A 24,901-nucleotide genomic window follows, 5' to 3' on the forward strand; every position below is an offset into this window, starting at 1 on the left:
AAAAAGTGTTCATCCTTACTATTAAAACTGTATTAAAACTACATTGTGGATGTGCCTCACCCTGGTCAGAATGATGGTCATTAAGAAAATAAGTAACAAATGATAGCAAGGATGTGAACAAAAAGGAAACTTTATACACTGCTGGTGGAAATATAAATTAGTTCAGGCTCCATGGAAATCAGAACAGAAGTTTCTTAAAAAAACTACAAAGAGATCTACTATGTGACTAAGCTACTGCACTCCTGGGTTTTTACCCAAAGCAATCTAAGTAGACATATCATAGAGATACTTTGTAATAGTCTCAATAACTGATTTATAGAACCTATTAAGAAGTGTATCAACAGAGGATGGATAATGAAATCATTATATTATTTACATACAATAGAATATAAGACATAAAGAAGAATGAAGCTATGTCTTCTGTAGGAAAATGGATGCAAGTAGAGAAAATCATGATTATTTTAAGTCAGTCTCAGAAAGAAAAATATTTTTCTCACTTTTGGTTCTTCTATTTTTGTATAGATTCATAAAATCATATACATACATATGTATATGTCTGTATCTGTGTGAGTGCATGCATGTGTGTGTGTGTGCGCGCGAGTGCGTGCGTGCGTGCGTGCGTGTGTGTGTGTGTGTGTGTGTGTGTGTGTGTGTGTGTGTGTGTGTATGAAGTAGAAGCCAAGCAGATAAGCTGTTTAGGAGACATAAGGAGACTAGCTGTGGGGTGAATAAAGGAAGGATGGGGCTGTCAATTTATTTTACTGTTGCTTTGATGAAATAACAGTGAAGAAAGTTTATTTTGGCATTGTTCAAGGCACAGTCCACCATGGCAAGGAAGCAGAGGCAGCAGAAGTTTGAAGCAGCTGGTCACAGTGCATTTTGTCAGGAACAGAGCTGAGTGCATTGATAGTACTCAGTTCATGTTCTCTACCTTACACAGCCCAAAACTCCTTGCCAGGAAATGGGCCCACCCACCTTTGAGGTGGGTTGTCTCATATCAATTGGTATAGATAAAATAAAACCCCTAGGTGATTCTAGACACACTAGTACTAATTATTGCAGGAAGTAGAATGATAGTGTGCTGAGCGTACATTACATACCTGCATGAAAATGCCCTTTCATAACACAGAACCATATATAGTGAATATATCCCAAATTTCAAAAATATATTTAAAGACATTGTTCAGTATAAAATCATGCTGTCATAATTTTTCATTTCTCCATTGCTTTTAATGTTTACTCTTTTTCCTTTTTCATGAATGATTTTGCTTTTTATCAAGTTCATACACAGATATAATGTGTTCTGATCACTATTCCTTCTATCCTCATTTATTTCTTCCTATTTATACCAACATTTTCTCATCTTTAACTGTCCCTTTCCTGGATTCATAATTTTATTTTAATATAAAATATGTAGTTAATTTTTACCAACAGGATTTAGCATCTCTAATACTGCCATGAAACGGGGCTTCCTTGGCATTCAAGCCACTTGCATTGCTCTTTATCAATCTTCATGATGGAATAGTGTTTTCTTTTACCTTTTTAAAAAATGTCCACATGTCATCATATTCCTCAAATATGAGTTACTGGAATTCCATGTTGGCTCCTCCCTCAGTGCTGTATTCCCCTGGTTTTGAAATGATTTCTCAGTCTTTGGAAAATTCAAAGCTGCAGAGCACATCATAGTATTTTTCACACTCTAGTTTACATACTAGTTTTCTATTTACATACCTTATTTCTCTTACTAGACTTCAAATATCAAAATGGTGAAGGATTTATTTGGATTTTCTTTTTTATTAAGAAATTTTTTTATTCATTTTACATACCAACCACAGATCCCCATCTCATCCCTCTTCTCTCTCCCCTCAACAGCATTTCCCCCAAGCCCACCCCCCCATCCTCTCTCTGAAAAGGTAAGGCCTCCCATGGGGAGTCAGCAAAGCCTGGCACATTCAGCTGAGGCAGATCCAAGCCCCTCCCCCTGCATCAAGACTGTGCAAGGTGTTCCATCATAGGTAATGGGCTCCAAGAAGCCAGTTCATGCACCAGGGATAGATCCTATTCCCACTGCCAGGGGTCTCTTAAACAGATCAAGTTACACAACTGTCTTGATTATGTAGGGGGCCTAGTCTAGTCCCATGCAGGCTCTACAGCTGTTGGTCTAAAGTTCATTAGTTCCTACTAGCTTGATTTGGTTACATTACTAACTTTCCCTATCATAATCTTGATATTCCTTGCTTATAGAATCCCTCTTCCCTTTTTTTGACTGGACTTCTGGAGCTCAGCCTGGTGCTTAGCTGTGGCTCTTTGCATCTGTTTCCACCAGTTACTAGATGAAGGCTCTATGGTGACCGTTAGGGCCTTCACCAATCTGATCACTAGGGTAAGCCAACTCAGGCACCCTCTCCACCACTGCTAGTAGTCTAATCTGGAGTCATCCCTGTGGATTTCTGGAAACTTCCCTTGCACCAGGTTTCCCCCTATCCCCATGGTGTCTCCCTCTACCACAGTATCTCTTTATCGCTCTCTCACTCCATCCCTGTCCCAGCTGCACCATCCCGTTCCCTTATGGGTTTTCTTTCATATTACATAATGTTGTGATACATAGCCAAGGCAGCCAGTAAATATTATAAATAATTGTGCTGAGGAATGCAGATGTCTGAAGATGATTCACATAACACATTATAAACTAAGCCTAGACATATTGTTTCCTAGATAAAATCAGTACAATTTGAAAATATTCCTTGTAGCATAACAGTGCCATAACAATAGAATTTTATAATGCTTCTGTGAAGAGGAACTATTTACAGGTGACAGGCATGATAGGGTCTGCTGTTAGTAAAATTACATGCATCAGAACTCATTGTGTATTCACACCTGTACCATTCAGAAATGCAAAGCTTACATTCATATCTGATACTATTAAAATTATTTAGATTTACAGAAAATATTTTCAAATGGTTGATTATACTCCAAACAATAATGAGGAAATAATATAAGCTAAGCAGAATTTCTATAGATTTCATCTTAAGTGTTATCTAAATTCTTTAGTGTCTGCAGTTAAGATTTAGATTATAAAAATTAATATCATTAGTTTGAATTACTATATTTTGGGGATTGTTCTGTTAAAATTAATGGAAGGCCAAGAAACTGTTGACTATGTGATACAATTCAAACACAGCCCAATGAGAGAACTGAAAGGCAGGATGGCCACAACAGACATGGTTCTAGCCAAATGTCGTTAGAATTAGGTGTTATTAGGAGGTTCTTGTCCCTCCAAGTTTCCATTCTATGGCTGTTCTCTACAAAAAGCTCGAGGACTAATTAAGCACATTCTTTTCAAAACATATGTGTACAGTGACCTTGTCAAACCCTAGAGGGACTGTCACCATATGGCTTCAGGAATGGACTCAGGAGCCAGGAAAAAGAAGGCAGTACCATTCTGTCTAGTCCTGCTGCTGCTGCTGCTGCTGCTGCTGCTGCTGCTCATGTCTACCACGTAATTCTGTTTGTGGAGAAAGACAATAATGGTTTCTATTGGTATGTGTGCCAGTGGGCTAAGGAAAATAGTGAGATGTTGAATGAAATATTAGTGACTTTAAGAGAGTCTGACCTTGAACACTATGTAAAATAACAAGGTATATCCTTAGAGGATATTTTGGAAAGGAGTGGTGATTGCAAAGAATATACTGTACACAGATTTGTGGATCTCTTTACTATTGGCTTGAAGAACATACTTTGTGAGCAATATCTATCTGCCTTTATTTGAATGAAAGGTTTACACTATTAGATCTCCCATTTAAGGGACCACACAGCAAAACTACACTTAAGAAACATAAAAATTTGTCTTTTATTAGGTGGCATTGGAAGCATCTCACTTTGTTTTGCAAAACTCCTTTTTATATCCATGAATGTAAATGTACTTGAGAGATAAGAGCAAGTATTGGAATCCTTGCTGTGTATGTGCATGGTAACAAAGATATGGGTCAAAGATCCTTTGAGTCCAATGAAATTTCAGACCTCTGTGTCTTTAGGCAGCATGCTACAGCACCACAAAAATACTGTATTCATGACTTCCCGTTTTTACACTATATTAGGACATTGTTTTGTCAGACTTTGAATTTATGGGAAATGAGTGAAATAAATAACATCAGGATTTACCACCATATTTAAGCATTATGAAAAATAAGAAAAAATAGTTCATATTGCTCTGCATATAAGGCCAAAGTCTGCATTTCAGCACCATGCTTCCAGTGCAGTGATTGTGAGGGTCCTTGAATGGGATGATTTGGCTGCAATGCTCAGAGATGGAGACTCTGTCTAGACCTATTCAAGGGCTTTGTGGGTGGAAGGGAGCAGTCTCTTTGCAGGTCTCTAATGGTCTGTGAAATTATAAAAATGCAAGTCTAGACTCACCCTGGTGAACCCCAAAGACATGCCCTTCACAGAGTATTTTCCTTGTTAAAAATGTAATTTCTACAATTCTTACCTCAATTTTAGTATACCTCTTTTCCCAAATGAAACCAATGGAATCAATAATCTAATGCAAACTCTCATACTTGATACTCAGGCAAGCTGCCGCTTGCCTACTTCAAGGCCTCTGCTGTGTTATCTTCCCTCTTTAAAACAAACAAAAACTAGATGTTTTTCTCCCAAGTCACAGATTGTACATTTAATGATTTTCAGAATACTTATAGCTCAAATACTAGCATCTGATTTTCCTCAGAAGCAGTTAATTTTGTACAGAAGTAATTTTCAATTTCCTTCTTTTCTTTTGTGTTCCATAGAAAATTAAGGATAATTTCAACTCTCTAGTATCACTATTTCAGAGAATATTTCAAATAGGATGCTACAATATTTGATTATATATATATTTATCGCAAATATTTAAGGAAGAAAAGATAAAGGTGTATGGATTATAATTTTAAGTCAATATACTTCAAAACCCTCTATGTTGCCTAAGTCCTTGATGACTTATTTTTATAATACTGAGCCAATATACATGTATGCACCTACTTTTTGTTTTTCAGTGAATGCTTCTGGGGCATTCACTAAACATAGCAAAGAACTTAGAAAGTTTTTTACTAAAAAAATCATTCAATAATTCTAAAAATTAATTTCCCATGTGTTACATGATATATCAATATAAACAACATATCTATACACTGTCAGAATCTCAGATGTTAAAAACTGGAATTCCTTCAGCATGACTTGTAGCTCAGGACAGAATCTGGAGATTTATGTTGGAGTCAGCTAGCTGGGTAAGGAGTAGGCACATCCTAGACACAGCATGTGATCATTAATCTTGGTTGTCTACCTGGTTGGACCTAGAATTGACTGATGGACATGCTTCTAGAACTATTAGTGAAGAAATTTCTTGACTAAGTTATTTGTGGCACATTATATGGCACTTAAGATGAAAGGAGGTCCAGAGAAAAGCCTTTGCTTTTCACCTGCTTGTCTTGGCAATTTGCTAGTGAGTTTTTGTCACCACAGCCACTGCTTTAACTGATGCCACTTCCTTTTACTGATATCAGAAACTATCTTAATTAGGCTTCCAACATGGACTGAAGGCCAATGGCTCTCCATGTATCCTCCACATTTTCAGCACCAGGTTGGGCACCCAGCCTCAGGGTTCTCAGCCTCATTAGTGTTAGACAGCCTTTGATGGACTAAGCAGAATACATTGTGTAAACGTGTGTGTGTGTGTGTGTGTGTGTGTGTGTGTGTGTGTGTGTGTGTGTGTGTGTGTGTGTCTATTCCTTCCTTCTGTTGGTTCTGTCTTCTAGAGTACTCTAACATACAGCAATTTTCAACTTGGCATATGTAACACTGGAATAAAAACTTTGTAAGTATGATCTGTAGCAAGCCTGGCATCTGGCCTTCTAGCTAGTAGCCTTATTTTTAGATTAGGAAGGAAACTCAAAATACAGAATATACTTTAAGTTGTCTAGGTGAGGTAGTAATCATTTTCATCTCAGTAAGGTCTAGGAATAGTGTTTTCAAGTTTGATATTTTTAATTTTTTCTTTCTATTTTTATTGTTATTTTTATTGAGCTAATGATTATTCTTCTTTATCAGCTATAGGGTGATGACTTTGTATGTCTATAGACTGTGTGGTGATCAATGCAAATATTAGGGATACTATTGTCTCAAGCATTTGTTATCTCCTTGTAGTGATCAGTGAGTGTGTTCAAAGTGTTCTTTTCTACCAGTTTGAACTATATGTTTTAATACTGTCAACTATTCTTACTCTTCATGTAGACCACCAGAACTTACTCCTCCTGATTGGTTGTGACTTTGTTCATTTTAACCCATCTCTTCTTACCTTCCCACTCCACCTTTATTCTACCTTTTCTGGCAACCACTCTTCTGCTTTCATGTCTTTTTATGGTAGTGGCATTGTCTTTAAAATAAGTTTAAGTGCCAAAGAGAAGAGGCTAGATGTTGAAAGATAAAGAGCTGTGGCAAAAAAAGATTCTTAAGAGCGGATGAAATGGGGTAGTTATTAAGTGTAGAATGGAACCAAGCATGGTGCTTGAGAAAGGAGGAGTCCTAGCTTGGGCTACATAGTGAGTACCAGGCCAGCCAGGACTACAAAATGATACTTTGATGGTTAGTGTTAATTGTTTACTTGACAGAATCTAGAATCACTTGGGAGACTGGGCTCTGCATACACCTGTGAGGAATTATTTTTTTAAGGGCTATCTCTGAGGATGTCTTTTAGATTTTATCTCTACCCTACATAAAGAAATATAGGCAACTGAATAAAGCTGGAAGAGGGAGGCGTGGCCCTCCCTAGGGAAGAGCACACCAATTGGTTGTCCAGTGCCAAATCCTTAGCTCTGAAAACATATACACAAGTAACTTGGTATGGACTCAAATGGTTATATTTAGTACTATATATGCATATACAAATAATATATGTATACAATAACAATTGATGGAAAATGATGCCATAAATTTGATGAAGAGCAGAGAGGGGTGTATGCAAGGGTTTGGAGGGATGACAGGGATAGCAGAAATGCTCTCTCTCTCTCGCTCTCTTTCTCTCTCTCTCTCTCTCTCTCTCTCTCTCTCTCTCTCTGTGTGTGTGTGTGTGTGTGTGTGTATGTGTGTGTGTGTGTGTGTGTGTGTGTGTGTGTGTGTGTGATGAATTTAGTAGAGCAAGTTGGCTTTTTCTCAATGAAGCCCAGTATGTGCCACATGGCAGTTAGTTTGCTAATGGTCTTCGCTTGATTATACACCACCCAGGAGCAAAGAATCCTGCAGTGGATTAGTTCTGTATACATGGGGAAACTGTTACAGAGATGATCAGAAGTAAGGGTATTTTAGAAGGTCTTAGTGATTGTTGTGAATGACACAGAGGGTAAGAATGAGAATGCTTTTGTTTTTGAAACTTGGATCATAATTATAAGTGGTGATCTGGGGTATCTTCTCCATGTCCAGGGATCTTGTCAGTATCAGTAATTAAGTTTCAAATAATTCTCATGAGACATAAAAATCCAAACTGAGTTTGGATGACAAGTTGAATTACTGACCCTTCTGACATGGAAACTTTCATTACAGTCCTTTGTGGTTCCCAATTCTAAAGGCAACACATTTAAATTGGTGCTCTTGCTTAATGTCCTTCCCCACTCCTCTAGTCAGATGTAGAAATTCATGAAGATTTGCTTTTCACTTCCTGCATAACAGTACTAACAGATAATCTGCCTTGATTAATACTGTAAGAGTGTAGGTAACACCGTATCAAAACACTAATATCTAACTGTTGGGGTAAAGATGGTCCCTGGTTTTGTTCTTAAGTACAAATCATGACTTACATGTGGTTGTGACTGAGGAAAACTGTAGGCATGAAACAGAACCTAGGAGGAATATCCTCTGGGACAGAACAAGGCCACAAGGTCAGGGAAATACTGCAGGAAGAACTCAATTAAGAGGCCCAAAATAATACCATTTGATCAGGCTCTAACTGCAATGCTGTCTCTAGTAGCTATTTAAACAATATATAAATATCAAAGGTAAAAATAAAAATTGTTCATTCTTGAAGTGAACTCAGAGTCTGGTGTCACACTATCTACCACTACCCTCCTTTCTAGGTCCTGTGATAACCACAGCTACACTGGTTGCAGCATCTAACCAAATACTAATTTCCTCTACCCTTTTTCTATATATTGACTGGATATTAATTTAGTCTTATTATTTGTCAAACACTAGGAATTCATTATGAATGCAATATCATCTTTTTCAACAGAGAGCCCATATTCAAGAGGGTTTAGAAAACTCAATGGAAATATGACACAGCAATATAATCTCAAAGTGCCATATGACCACAGCAAGCAAAGCAGAGCCTCAACCAGCCAGGTGGTCACAAACAACTCCTTATAGTGAGCAACCAGGTATCCAGAACCCATCACCTCATTCAGTGGCTGTCCTGGAGAATGAAAACAACATGGGAAGCCAAGATGAGAGCCTCAGAAAGCTACAGTCTTCAACTGGCAATGGCAAATCCTTTAATCCTAAGATTTATTTATTGATTTTTTTAAAACATGAGCTCAAGTCAGTGAATACCAATGGCAATCAATAACTTCATATCATTAATGCTAGTTTTGGTTCTTGTCTGGGAGTGTGGCTCAGTAGTAGAGTACTTATGTAGCATCCTCAAGGGCCTAGGTTCAATCCACAAACCACACACCAAAACTGCTGTTCATATTTTGATATGAAAGATGTGTGTAAGCAAAAACAGTACTATGGTAACTGCTAAGTGAGCAAGGTATTCTCTCACTTAGCCCTAATACTGGCTAAGATGTCTTGAGATGTCTAATAATTAGATGAATTAGAGACTAATTCATATTTTTCTTGTGGATAGAACAACATAAACAATATTTAGTGCCATTGTTAAGAAATACTTTCTTTTAATTATATATCATTAATTAGACTAAGTATAAATAATACTCTTTGTAAACAAGTAACAGATTCAGAACTGGATGAAATAAAACAAAAACCAAGAATTGTGAATAAAAAGAATTGTTATAACATTTTAAAATTTTTCCAGCTTTTCTATATATCATCATTCTTAGGAAATTGCAGCCCAAAGATAGCCTATTTTTCTATTCACCAATATATGCTATATATTTCTCAGATACTTAGAATCTCAAGATTATGATCCTTATATTTTATTCTCTTAAATATGAAATTTTCAACAAAATTTAAAACTTGTAAAGTAATTGAAATATTTATAAGCAGTAATTATCAAAGTAAAGGGCAAACATAATTTAAACCACGAGAAAAGCAAATGTATACTTAAAGTTAAAGAATGCTTTCACCCTGCTCTCTGCTTCCCCAAGTAAGGAATCTCATTCTCCCAGAAAACATCTCACTCTTTGCACATTTGTGATGTTTATATTTTAGAAAGTATTAGTTAACATATATCCTAGTCCAAATCTTAAATATAATTTGGAACAACTTGGGAATTGTGATTAAAAAACAAAACAAAGCAAAGAATATTTACATGTGTCTTTATAGGTCAAGAGATGAAGCTCCCTGCCCCATTCTGATAGAAAAAAATCTTTAGATCTTTTAAAACTTGGCTTGTATCTGGGTATGGTGGCACACTTCTTTAATCCTAGCATGCAGGAGACAGAGGCAGGCATATCTTTGCAAATTCAAGGCCAGCCTGGTCTACAAAGTGAATTCCAGGGTTCCAGGACAGTCAAGGCTATAGAGAAACCCTGAGTCAAAACCATCTTACCTCCCCTATAGACCTCCCCCCCACCCCCACCAAACCAAACCTTTGCTTGTGTGGCTCATGAATTGGCTCAGTGGGTAAGGGCACTGGCTGACAGGACTGAAAACCTGAATTCAGTTCTCAGATCCTACATGGCAGAAGGAGAGAATGAATGCACACTTACATACACACACATATGTACATGTACACACACATGCATACACACATACATATACACACATAAACATAACAAATATAACAAAAAACCTAAAACTTAATCAAACAGACATCACATTAGCTGTCTGTCAAAATGAAAGCACAAAGAATCACCACACCAAAGAAAAAAAATACCCTTTGAAATAAAAGACAGAATAGAAAAAGTTACTACATTAATACTGCAGAAATCTAATGCTGTTTTGCTACAGTTCTGCCTTGATTACACATTCACACATGGTTTCTAGTCTGTGAGTCTGTTACTTCTGTAAAATGAGGTTTTTGTTCATAATCACAGTGTTTTTGTAGCATATGATCATTACTAAATTCTATGGAAACAAGAAGAATCAGACCTCCAAAGTATTGTACATAATGCATGCATATAAGAACTTTGTTATGTCATATATATATATGTCTTTATATATATATGAATGTAAAGTGACATTCAATTGAATATATGCCTACTTATAGATTTATGTGTATATTCTTCATTTTCTAAGAAATATATTAGTAAGGAAGTTAGTCATGTTTTCTTCTCTCCAAGGACTTAGAGGGGAATATTTTCTTTAGCAGTATAGCCACTGGTAAGTTACCCATGTTTCTGTAAGTATCCCCTTACCTATGTTTCTTTAAGTAACTACTAGGCTACTCATAAACAAAAGGAGGACATAAAAGTAGAAAGGGTTCTATTTAGAAGGGAATCAAGCAAGATAATTGGGAGATAAAAATGTAAAAGGAAAGAAAAATACTTTGGTCAAACATACATACATGAAAGATATTTATTTTTGCATGTGTTTTTGAAGAGGGTTTTTCTACATAGCCCTGGCTATATTGGAACTGATTACATAGACCAGGTTGGCCTAGGACTCACAGAGATCACAGAGTGCTGAGGTTAAAAGTGGCATTTACTCCACTATATTAATTCATTACTATTTTTCAGAAATGAATAATCATCTTATAGATTATATGTATGACTATTTACAGGTAATTGTTCTTTTTGGTGAGTTGTATATATGTGTGGTTGTGGTATTGCACAAACACATATAAAAATAACAGCAATTTTTATTATTATTTAGCTCATTTCTCTAGAAACAATTCTTATTTCTATATAGTATGTGATTGTGTAGTTAAGTCAATATTACGCCATACATTTTTTGCACCAGCTAAAATTATTAATCTCCATCAAAAGAATTTGAAAGAGCATATGAAATTTTAATACTCATGGAATTTGCTGCATTCTTCATCATCTGTATTAAAATGTGGGATATTTGATTATATTTATATTTTTCTTGGATTTGTTTTTATTTCAACCCAACACAGCCAGATCTCTTAGAGTCTGTGTGGTCTAAAGAGCCCAGGCTTGCAGTCGCAAAGATGCATGGTTGCCTTACAAGCTAAGTATTGGTTTCTGGGTGTTACAGTTCTCATTGAAAAATTGTGAACATAATACAAACAGTAACAGCTCTCCCAGAAGCAGCCAAGTAGCAAAATTACATTTCTTGTCTAGGAAGCAGCTGCTTAGCACAGTGCTTTGTATGAGAACGGAGCAGGCCTTGCTATACACATGAATGATGAGCAGTGCTGTGGGGACTCCTTCTAAAACACACATGTAATTATGTTATGAACTGCTTAAAATAACTCTTGTTTCCTGCTCCAGGATAGGAATCACATTCTCTCCCAGCCCGCAGGGCGGTCTACAGGCCTCCACAACCCACCTATCACCTATGCAGTACCATGTTCTCCTGTGGAGACTCAGGCCCCTCCACACACATTCCAGCTCCCCAGTCATCCAAAATTCCTCTGCACTTTATCTTTTACTATTGTTTTGTTTGCTTCGAATACATATTGTCTCCTCACATCATTTTCAAGGCGCAAATGTATTGCTACATAATTTCTGAAATTTCTTCCCCCAAATTTATGTGCTTCAGAGAAAAAAAAGGGAATGGACTAGAGAACAGGTTGGAAAAAAAAAAACAAGTAAACATTTTTTTTTTAAAGCAAAATTCATCAACAAGAATTGCAAAGTATCTTTACAGAGCCTGGAGACATAGTGCCTCCAAGCTAATCCAATGTACCTGTTTTTAACTGAATGTCAGCTAGGACTGTTGTGGGGGATCTATATTCCTCTAAATTACAGAAGCTTTTAAAAGTCACTTAAACATCTATCAGCTTCATATATCATTATAATATTTTGATGACAGCCCTTCTGCATCTGTCTAGAATACTTCATTCTTTCCTCTACTGTGACATTAGCCCTTGCATTAAAAACAGAAGATAATGCTAATAAACACACATATACACCACAACACACACACACACACACACACACACACACACACACACACACAGTCTATGTATAAAAAGAAAACTCTTACAGTTGTTGCCACTAGTAAGATAAAGAGGTTTTTTTTTTTTTTATGATGCACAGTCTTTCTCTAATAGTCTGTTTTGGTCTTAACTAATCTAATGATGTATTCTTCAAATAAATATTTTCAAGTAAAGTTTTCCTGAACACTTTCATGTTTAGAATTTTTAATGGTTTTGGATCAATTGTGACAAGCTGATTTTCAAAATGTTATCAATTTTAAATAAGCTGGTTTGCTTGGGATATATATCAATATATCATATGTCATATACATCACTACACTGTCTGCCAAACATCTATACATGTATCATTATATATTAACCATCTATTAGCTATGCATCTATCATCTATATATTAGTTATCTAGCTGTTATATGTTACCTATTACTATATAACTTACCAATAATCTATGTATCTATACATTTGTCTATGTTTATTTACTAACATCTATCCATAATATATCATTTCTATGTATCTATTATGCAACCACCTATCTCTCCCCTGTCTTCTAAGGAAGACAAATAGTTAATTCTCATTATAGGTCGCATTTTTCAAACAAGATTTATTTGAGATATTTTTCCCCCTATTACCTTGTGTCATCTCATCTCAGACAACTTCTTTTCCTTTCATGCAGCTCATGATCGTTTGTATTTTTCCAACACCTCCCCTTTTCTTATGTTTACCTTAGCTTTATAGTTAAAATGCACCCTCACAACATGTACAAAAATGAAAGTTAGGACCTACATATGAGAGAAAAAGTATAGTTTTGTCTTCTCAAATCAGGGATGGAAAAATAGAAAAATTTCAGTGGCTAATGATGTCATCAAATAGTAAATATGGAATTAGTTCCTCAGCAATAAAAGAAATATTTTTATATTGAAGGCTGCCCGTCAAGAAAGAAGTATGCAAAATTTCCAAGGGAGAAATAATGTATTTCTCTTGGTTCTAAATCCTTGGAGGAAAGAAGGGGGTGAAATGCTTCCAAACATGACTGGGTAAGATGGACGTCTCCACAGATATATTTAGTACTTATTCAAGGATAGCACATTTCAAATAAGAAAGGAACAAAGGATTATAAAAAAATTATAAAAAAGTAAATTGTCAGGAAATGTATGTCAAAAGTTGCTGTGGAAGTGATCAAGAACTTCTGTGAGTAACATTGTACTTTCTAAGCCCATGCTCTTTTCTCAGAAATTTTTTAGTTCCATGAACTTTCAGATGTGCTGAGGAAGCAGGCAGTGTCTCCATAGATGGGTTCCCCAGAGTGTGCTTTCTAGTTCACCTGGCCTTTCCAGCTGGGCTCTTTCTGCTTTCAAAGTGGTTTGAACCTGCATTTCAAGTTCTTCTGTTAGTACACACCAAATGTTATAAATAAATTTGAAATGCTCATCTATCAGATTTAAATTTGTCAAGGCATTATCTGACCAGGATCTTACACCAATGTGCATTAGAGATCCATCTTCTTCCTCCCAGAACAGACTCCTTTCCTGAGCCCACTCTAGAGGTCACATGGAATAGAAACGATGTAAATGAATGTGTAAAACAGAGAAAACACGGACCGCCTCCTCTGTATCAGCTTCTTGGTCCTTTCACACCTTTACCTTGCTTTCTCCAGAGTGACACATGAAACTGCTAGTGAGTTTAAGTGTGTCCAACAAGATTAGCAAAGAGATCTCCTACCCATGTACGCAGATTCTCACTGGTTCTCACACTGTATTAGGAGCTGTAAGAGATATGCTCTGTCATTTAACAACATGTTCAACAACATCTTTTGCTTTGAAAGATCTTATTCCAAAGGGAAATACAGATTGCAAAACATAATAATTTTGTAAAAATGCTTAAAATTGTGAAAATTTCAGGTAGTTATTAGTTTGATGTTCTGGTACAGAGAGTAAGTGGAGTTGTGATTTGAGGCACATGCTGGGCAGTATTTTTGGAATAGTCTCACTTGCTCTGAATCTTGAAGGTTCATAAGCTGTTTAAGCAAACAACTGGATGGAAAGAAGTGGAAAGCACAGACAGAAGACAGAAGACCAGAGTAGTCCAGAGCGAGAAGGGGAACAAAGGACAAGGAAAAGCTGCAGGTGTTCTTTCATTTGTAAACTTAGATGGGCACTCTTGATTCTAACATAGAAAGTAGATTGAGAGGCCTGGGGAGATGCTTCAGTGGATAAAGTGTGAGGACCTGAGTTTGAATTACTAGCACCCACATAAAGCTGAGGCAGTAGCACAGGTCTAAAATCTAAGTGTGTACAAGTGGAGATAGGAGCAGAGGTAGGAGATTCCCCACAAACTGGCCATCCAACTCTCTTGACAGGCATTTCTGTGAACAGAGAAGGCCATGCCTTGAATAAAGAGGAAGGCAAGGACCCACGCCCCAGGCTGTTCTCTGACTTCTACACGTATGCTTGGAAGCATGTGGGTACTTTTACTTTCACACACAAACACACACATGGACATAAATGTGCACACACAGATACATGGACACAAATATATAAAATATTCACACAATACATATGAACATTTACAAAGACACATACACACATATACACTCAGCTGCATATTGTAGGTGAAGGACACAGCATAAAAACAGGTGATTAACCATGAAAATCATAATGAAGCACCACTGACTTGGACATGGTTGATGGAATTAGAGAAGAAGGTGAAAATATCTGTGATACACTTTGAGTGTAGAAGCAAGAGGATTTGGTCAGACGTCAAGGAAGAATCATCAAAAGAAGATGAAATCAAGGAAACATTGAGATATGGTGTAAAATATATGGTACAAATATCCAAACCCATAGTAGGACCCCTAGACCTGTTGGAAAAAGAGAAGCAGGTGACAAGAACACAGGAGGAGCTCTGCAAGAGATAAACTGAAGAAACGTAGTCCGGGTTCTCGATCCGTGAGAAAGGAGATGATTCTGCACTGATGCAACAGTTTGAAGTTTTATTCTAAAAAATAACTTATTCACATAACAATGCAGAAAACAGGGCTTTTAATCATAATAAGGAAATAAGTATCAAAATATTTAATTTAAAAAAATAAAATTTAAAAACATAAATGTCCTAGAATAGAGGATAAATTGTTGTGGTTTTGAGAATAAGAATACTTCTTAGAATCACAACACAAAACCAAGAAGCCAAAAAGAAAATGACTCATAAATTTGAGAAATACAAACTTTCAATGTCTGTATGACAAAAGATCTTTGTGAGGAAGCTGAGGCTGAATGACATGTGAAAGCTTAATGTCCAACATAGCAGCCAGTTAATGACTGGAGTGTAAAATACCTTCTTAAGGAAAACAGCACCGACCGACAAAGGAAAAGACCAAACCATTCACAAAGAAAGAGATACACAAGGCTCTTAAGTATAGGACAATTTTCCTCCTTCATATTAAAATTATTCAAATTAAAGTAGTAATTAGATATCATTGTCACCTATCAGGATGAGTGAAAATTTAAGAGACCAATAGTGGCCAGTGTTGTCAGGTCACAGAAAACAACTATTCTCACACATTGGAGGCTGCAAACTTACACAGCACTGGTTAAAGAAGGACATCTGACCATATCAATTAAAAGTTCAAATTCACATTATTTCATGTAGTCATTTCATCACCAGAAGTTGCTGCTATATGAATATATAGCCAGTTCACAGTCACAATGGTGGTGGTGATATTAAAATGGAGGACTATCCTAAATGTTGATCCTGAGGGCCCAAGTATGCTGACTCTTTAGATGCTCAGACAGTTGACAATTCACAAGCATATGTTAGTTTTAAATAAAAATATGAAAATGAATATAACCTAGAGCATAATCTATTTAAAATTACTGATGGCAAAACTGCATTTTGGAACAAGTACTTACACAAGAAAAATAAATGAGGAAAGGCTAAAGTGAGCCAGCACTGAGTAGCTTATGGAACATGTTTGCTACAGTTGAAGAAACATTTTAAATACTCTTTCTTTGTAATTCCTAATGCATCATTGGAAGTTTCATTGATGATATGGTAATTTTATGAAGAGAGATTAGGAAATGGTGCTTGAAAATTTCATCAATTCAGACTTGGGTTCAATATACCTTAACTATCACCCTTTGTTTACTTAGAATCAGAAAACATGTCAAAGACGACCCTGGAGAACTTGCCTGATAGCTAAGAACATCTTAAAGCAGTTTACTGGATAAATTAATCATGAATATTTATATGCTTAAGTGAAATAATTCACCTATTGAAATCTGTACGTTTGCCAATTAACAGAGCATCTGTCCCTGAGTGCCAAACAGTTTGGAGTCATTTTGTTATGTTTTATACATGGTGGCATTTGTGACATGAAATTGGCAATATAAAGTAATAGGAGTGTCAACTGTCAACAGTTAGACTTCCGAAGTCTTTGTGTCATATTACAAGTTTCATTGTAATGTAAAATGCTAGGCACCTTTGCTCTTTCGAACAAATATTATTAGAAATAAATTCTTGATATTTAAATTAATATCTAAGAAACCTACAGTCACACCAGGTGATGGTTACCTTGTTGGTTTTGTATTGAGCACAAATAGCTGTCAACTAGTACAGTGGTTTAGAGAAATGACCTTAAGATCATACAGCAATGATACTTTGTGGCCTTAGGCAAATTTTAAATGTTTAAATGTTCTTTTGTTATAAAAGAATCAAAAGCTATGTTTACCTTTCATAGTTGTATAAAACTGACAGTAACACAAAGCCAAAGCCTCCTGCAATACTTATAATAGCATGATTATTATCATCAGGGGCTGAATGAGTTTCAGAGAACAGGGAGTCATCAGCATTGACTCCTGCAGAATATTCAGGGATGCTGGAGACCAAGAAACAATTGGATTTAATCCTTTTTAAGTCACTGATGACCTTCAGAAACCCAATGTTCCAGAAGTAGTAATAATAAAGAAAAAAGGTAAATTGTATTAAAAAAATACAAGAGTGAATACAAAATATGAAGTGCTTTATAGTAAGTGACACACTTAAATGCCATAAACTTACAGTAAGAGATCAGAGGGTGAAACCAAAGGCATTCCCTTTGAGGAAACACTGCCTGTGCTCGGCATTGGGTTAGAATGTAGATTGATTGTATAGCTATACCAGGGTGGCTACCTGGATAAAACCTAGTCTCTACCCATTTGACAAAGGTGGAGACAAAGAATTGCTTACTAAGTGGTAGGAGGTTCCTTGAGGGCTATGGAACTGGACCTTTTGTGTGACTGAAAATTCATTGAAAAGCTGCTCAAACATTGAAGACCATCTCTTTGTAAATGTACATGCAAACACAATGCACTAGCCACACAATTGTGTAAAGTGGGCAATTTCTTTTCCCTCCTTCAATCCAAATGTAAAATAAACATCCATAGAAAGTTTCCTCTCTTAGGACTTTGTAAGACTGATAAGTAGAACCTTGGATTCATGTATGTAAATTAAACAGCTATCTGCAAGATCAAAATGCATTTCTATGAAGTATCAACAAAATATGCAAAACCTGTATAACCTCTCTGAAACACAAATAGAAAATACATGTACATTGAAATATTAAAAATATTAAGATTGACTGAAAAATGTTCCATTATAACTGAAAATTTAATTGAATTCTAAAGACATGACTTTTTCTTCCATTCATCTTGCTACTTTTCACAAAGATTCCTACTTAATAGGTATCTGTTTCTTGTGATCATAGATGAAGGAGCTGAGTGTAGCTTAGCCTTTCTTATTTTGCAAATTCAATCTCTCTTGTTCAAAAGCCTGATAATTGTCCCTTCCTACCTCTAATTAAAAGATAAGAATGGCCGGGCGTTGGTGGCGCACGCCTTTAATCTCAGCACTCGGGAGGCGGAGGCAGGCGGATCTCTGTGAGTTCGAGGCCAGCCTGGGCTACCAAGTGAGCTCCAGGAAAGGCGCAAAGCTACACAGAGAAACCCTGTCTCGAAAAACCAAAAAAAAAAAAAAAAAGATAAGAATGGTTTTGACCAGCATACATAGGAAATTATATATTAGTAGAACATTTGTGGGCATAATAAAGGAGACCTTGGTAAAAAATTTCTTGGTCAAAAGTACACATGAACACTCTAAAGAAAACAGATATAAAGACCTGCCAAGAGTGTTACAGTTTTCTTTATAGCCTTTGATGAGGCCAGTCCTCCTTTACTTGAAGTATTCTCATATCTTTTCTTCTAAACTCTCCAATTCATTTTCCTCCAGACTCCCTTGCTTGGCCATTTTTCTCTCCTCACTTTGTAAATTTTGGCACATTAGGGGTATGGGATTTACTGCTGTGCTATCTGGATGATCTCATTTCCCACCATGGCTTTAGAGTATGCTGTCATCTGGGACTGAGAACAAGACCTCCACTCATGCCCAATTTTCTACTGTGCATCTTCTTTGGGTGCCTTCAGCAGCTCAAAATCAATCCACCCACAGGGAACTCACCATCTTCACCCAGATCTCTGTCCCTGTATCTACTTCTTCCATTAGTCAGTATCATTAGTAAAACAGTTTTTTCTCAGGTCAGAGATGTCAGCTGACAACCTTTACTCTCACCACACTTTTCTGCCACCCTCCCACACAGGTCTGACCAGTCAGCGAGTCCTGACAAACGTTGTGGTGTATGAGTTTTTCTCTTTCCCTGGTGGTTCCACTCTGATCTAAGCATCCATCACTTTAAATTGCATGATGCTGACATTTAACTAATGGGACTTACTTCTGCTTTCTGTCACACCCTTCAAATATGTTTTCTTGTGCCACCATATTGCTCTTTATAAAATGCAAATCTGATCATATCTTTATTGAGTTCAAATAATTTACGAGTCTTCTTTTTCCTTCCATGGTGTCTTGCAACTGATATAGATTTTCTGTAAATCTACAAAGCCTGTCCTTTAGCACACTGATTCCTCTTTATGCTTTTCATACTCCACTCAAACCAAATCAGCTTAAACAGACCCAGCTTCCCAGGTATCTTCTCATGTACCACCTCTTTATCTACTCACACCCTTGTTCCTCCCTCTTTTTTAAATGACTCAGCAAGAGGCTAAAACCCTGATTAGGCAAGATCATCAAATGTCGTGCCAAGCTTGGTGCCAAGCTGACCATTCTTGTGCTTCTCTATGTCATAGCTACATTTTTTCTTCATAGTTCTTTAGCTCACTATAATTTATTCTCTAACTGACTTGTCTCTTCCTTCCCACTAATAGCTCATGGAGGGTAGCAGCTACTCTGAAATGTTTTGCATTCTGAGTTTCTTACATAGTATCTTAGGTAGAATTTTTCTTCTTGAATATATTTAATGAATAAATGGACATATCCATTATCTAATCTCATGAATGAATAGATGGATTCTTTATATAATACAATCTTAGCCTTTGCTCCATCATTCACTGCCACATGATTAATGAACAAATTGCCTAGAACTGCCTTGCTCTATTTTCTTCAAAATACTGCAATTAGAGGAATGATAAATGGAAATTCTTTCTTCTTTACAATTCAATTTAAGCAATCTCAATAGAGATATTATATTTTTGATAACCTTGAGGCTTCCTGGTAAAATCGCTGGAGTGGTACCTGGTAAAAAACACCTACGAAGTCTCAGACAAACAAAGAAGTTACTCTGAGCCAAAAAATATAAAGCTAAAGCATAAGGTCTGTCTCCTTAGACTGTTTAACGTTTAATGTAACATTAGTTTGGGACAAATTAAATCATGTTATGTGGTAACAGCCCCAAAACTAAAACAATCTTATAAAGTAACATGTTCTTTACTTTTTACTTTAAAATCCAGAAAAATGATAGTGTTCTGTATATAAGCTATAAAGAGATGAAATATCAATAAATAGGCAAATGATAGATTGGTGATTGACAGATAAATACTTTCTTGTTGGAAGGAAGTAAATATATTTTCCGTCTTCCTCAAATAAACAACATTTGGGATAACACCTATTTGGGGAAAAATAATAAGTTTTCTAACACTTTGTGGAAGTTTCATCTTGTGACTACTCAGAAATACGTAAGTGGGAATTATAAATCCTCTCATCATTTGCAAAAGGAACAAGCTGAAGCAATGTGACTCATATTTTTGTCATTAATCTTAGAAAGGGAAATTATAGGGGAGAAATCACAAAACTAAACAATTACTTAAGATCACTGTAGGTTGTTGTTTCTATCAATTCCCAACATGAACATTCAATGGATCACAGTCTGCTAACTAATTTTCCTAAAACCAAATGCAAGCAAACAATTCTATTGTCTATTTTATATCTTTACTTTGAAGAATAAAGTTTTATCTTTACCCTGCTTAGTATTATTGCTACAGCCCGATGCAGTCTCTTAGCTTTATAAGGCCTGATATTTCTAAAGGAAAGTGTGCACAACAATATTTAAGCACTGTTGATTTTTATTTCAGATATGATAGTAGGGTACTCTTGATCTTAAGTGAGTTTTTACTACTGTATAAGTGTAAACTCCTATGGGTATATTGTATATAATTTCATATTCTCTGTGGATTTAAATTAACTAAACAACTATTAGTTTAGTTAATAACTAAAAAGAAAGGAAAAAAAACTCATGTAGAGGTGTGTGCCAACATGCTTAGTAGGAATCACATGTCTGTTCTTTTATTGAAGGTAAATTTAACTTCTTCTGGTGGACAATTTACTTGTCAAATTGAAATATCCAAGGAGAATGTTAAAAGTAACTGGATACATAAAATATAATTGTTTAGTTAATTTAAATCCACAGAGAATATGAAATTATATACAATATGCCCCATAGGAGTTTGCACTTATACAGTAGTAAAAACTCATTGAAGGTTAAGGGTACCCAACAGTAATATGTGGAGTAAAATTCAACAGTGCTTAAATACTGTTGTGTATGCTTTCCTTTAGGAATATCAGTCCATCTAGAGACTAAGGGACTGCACTGGGCTCGAGTTAGTCTGTGTTCTATAGTGGTGTTTAGACCAGCATGGGCTACGTGAATATTATTCATTCTCAAAACCAAACCACTTTCTTCATTGTTACGATAGCATAATACACAGTTTTTCAATGATTATAACTTCTCTGCCTTCATCTAATAAACAATTGATCAGACTGTTTTAGGCAGAGAATTTGAGCAAGATAAGGACATCATTAGAAAATAGGTAAAGAAAAAAATGCTCACTGGTTAGGCCATCTACAGATTTTAAAAGTAGGAATGAGTCTAGAAAGCTATAACTCTCTTTCATATTTTGGCCGTGTATCTGGTTTATCACTGTTCAATTTAAAGCATCACTCCACAGACTGGATGCTGGTAGGTGATGTCACAACAGTTGCTTCATTAAGGGATTGGTCATGTGATGATGTTTCTAAGTGAAAATTTAAATTAATAATTTCTCAAATATTATTGTGTTTAGAAATTTTGCTGATAGGTTAGTATTTTGTTTACTAGTTTTGGTCAAATTAAACAAATCTTATTCTCCTAGCTAAATATCTTTAAATAGTGGAAATATCTCTCCAAAGTTAGCCTGTTGTTGATTGTATCAAATGTTTTGTAAGAACATTATCCAGTTTTTTGCAGAGATAACTGTAGTGATATCTATATAAAACACATTTACTTAAAGAATTCAATTTAAAAACATTGACCATATTTATTATTTAACTCTGAAATATCTGTTTTCATTAGTTTGTATACTTTATATAGGTCACAATAATGAAATGTAAATATCCAATGACACTGAATGTCTCAGTAAAAGGGCTACTTATTACACATATTTTTGTTGTTGAAAATGGTTGCTTTTTTATTAGCCATACTTCTTATAATATCCTTTGGCTATCCTGTGAATTTTGACTTTCTAGCAATATGAATAGCTAAGAAAAAAAACAATATTTTAATTTAAAGATATATAATTACTGCTGAAGATAAAATATTAATAATAAAATTAGAAGCCCAAATTATTGCTTCCTTCAGCAAGATGGTATTGAAACCTCCCCAAATAGCTCTGTTTGAATTAATCATGTTCAGTTTTACAAGCTGGTAAACTCTATACATAGAGTGGTTTAGTGATACATGGATGTTTTAGTGAACTGATTTATTTTTAGTCCTGATAATCTGCATTAGATTATGTCTTTTAAACAGGTAACCAACACACTTTATTCTTGTCTGGTTTTTGTGTGAGTGTAATTCCCATAAAACTAATTAAATGTACCCTAGCTAATGTGCTTTATTCATAGAGAGAGGAGACTGGAAGTTTATAAAGTCCAGTGTGGGAAAATAACAATTAAAATAAATTAAGTGTAACATATTATTATTTATATTCATTCCATCATAACAAGTTTGAAAATCCAGTCTGTGTCACTGCAAAGAAAAAAAAAACCCATGATAATTTTTTAAAATACCAAATTTCAAGAATATTTTTACCCTTTTGTACCCAAAGGCATAAAATTTGATAATTGAGATTAACTTATAGTTACTGCTTACCTGTAATTAGAGTTGATTCGTGTGTGTGTGTGTGTGTGTGTGTGTGTGTGTGTGTGTGTGTGTGTGTGTTGGCTTAGTCTACCCAAAAGCATCAACCACCTGACTTACATTCTCCATGGATTGTCCCCAAATGTAGACTGTATTTATCTTAAGGGATTCATCAAAAATAAGTATCCTTTTCTCACTAGAAAACACTTTTGTTTATTTACAATTTGCTTTGAAAAGTATTTTTAAACAGCTACATAGAACCAATTATATATGAATGTGAAAAACATTAGCTTGCCAACATTGTATGGCACTTAGATACATCTAAAGTTACTTGTTTTAGTTGCACATTAAGGAAGAACATCCTCTATATTTCATACTTTTAAATTCTTTTATTATCTGTGTAACCAGCTGTCACATTCTCAACTTTACCAATGCTTTACCACTACCATTTCATTTCATGTAATGAAATTTTGTTACATAACTGAAATACTGCTAGTTAAAATAATGATAAATGCAGTTAACTGATTGTATGCAGGAAGAAAGATTAGCACTTTACAGTTTACAAAGCTGAATGTCATTGCATAACCATTCCAATTCTTAAGATCTTAATTTTCAAAAACAAAACACAGTGTAATACCACATTTAGGAAACTCATTTAAAATTAAATGATAGTATTCAAATGTAATTCACTGTAGACAAAGTACCCTCAGTTTGGATAATATATTTGGATAATCAATTAGTTTCCAAGCTGGTAACACATGTCCTGACAGAATCTTAGGAGAGATACAAAATAAACATAAAATAAAAAAGAAGTAACCATCACTCCTTAATGAAAATGCTTTGAGTAGAATTGTGCAAAATGTTGATATCTCATTTAATACTTGACATATGAAGAAAATACCTCATAAAATTTATAAATGACTTATAAATGACTATCCAAACACCTAGCTATAATTTATATGCACTTTGCCTTAAAATAACATGCCTTTGCTTTAATATTAATTTCATGACCAAATAAAACAATATTAGCTTCATCACCAAGTAAAACAATATTAGCTTCATCACCAAGTAAAACAATATTAGTTCCATCACCAAGTAAAACAATATTAATTTCATCACCAAGTAAAACAATATTAAATCCATCACCAAGTAAAACAAATAAGCAATAACCACTGTGTAGTAGTAAGCATAGAAACCATGACAAACAATATGACCACAACATTTTGTAAAACTGTCAAAAGCTTCAACATCTTCATGAAATTAAGTTATAAAATTTAGTAGTAAACAGACCTCCAAAATAACCATCCTGTTATATGGTAAGCGAATTAATGACAAATAAATATGAATGCAAGCACTTTAGTTCATAAAATAGATATCTTCCTTCACTTAAAACCCTGTTTTCTATTTTGTTTCTTTCTTTGTTCAGTTTATCTGCTTGTTATGACAATTCTTAATTAAAAGATTTTCCAACTTGGAGCAATAGAAACAAAGCACTCACCATTTCATGTAGAAATCACTTCCTCATGTCTCAGATAATTCAGAAACATTGTTTTAACATGGCAGTAGATCTGCACAGAAAACTGAGGGAGCATCTGAAATATTCCCATGCATCATGAACTGAACTAAAAGCCAGCCCAGTGTCATTGATGGGTCACATCTTAGTGTTTTACGTTAATGCAGTTATCTGGCTTCTTTTTTCACATCAAGTTACATAGAATCTTGATGGGGGACTTCTGCACAACTGATCCCTTTAGCATTATGTGAGGTCACTCATGTGGTTTCATTGTGTGGAGATCCAACTGGGTGTGTTTTAGAATTCAGGTAGATTGGAGACTAAAGTGACTGGTAACAGGGACAGGCTTCGTGCAGTTTCGGGGACAGCTAGGTCCATTAAGACAGCAAGAGACAGTTACAAACTAAAATACAAGGGCAGAACAGCCTCAAATGACATCACTGGATCTTATGTCGTGTCTACCAGCCTACTTAAATGCATTTTCTCCACATCACCACTCCTCTGGCCTCCTCACCATGGCCTTTAGCACTGGGAAGAGCTTGTGACTTCTTTCAAAGGAAGACAGGAGCTTACTCCAGTGAAACTCAAGAAGGAAAAACCAAAAGGATGGTATAAAACACTAGACTGAGTACAG

At 35.5% G+C, this 24,901-nt stretch overlaps 1 protein-coding gene across 6 annotated transcripts in view; it reads right to left on the minus strand.

Moving 5' to 3' along the window:
• Gria4 (glutamate ionotropic receptor AMPA type subunit 4) overlaps positions 1-24,901 on the minus strand; it is a 384,585-nt gene that overhangs the window by 356,913 nt on the left and 2,771 nt on the right. The gene's annotated exons all lie outside the window — the stretch shown is intronic.

Source organism: Peromyscus maniculatus, chromosome 7 (assembly GCF_049852395.1).
Source record: "Peromyscus maniculatus bairdii isolate BWxNUB_F1_BW_parent chromosome 7, HU_Pman_BW_mat_3.1, whole genome shotgun sequence".
In the NCBI taxonomy this organism is placed as follows: Eukaryota; Metazoa; Chordata; class Mammalia; order Rodentia; family Cricetidae; genus Peromyscus; species Peromyscus maniculatus.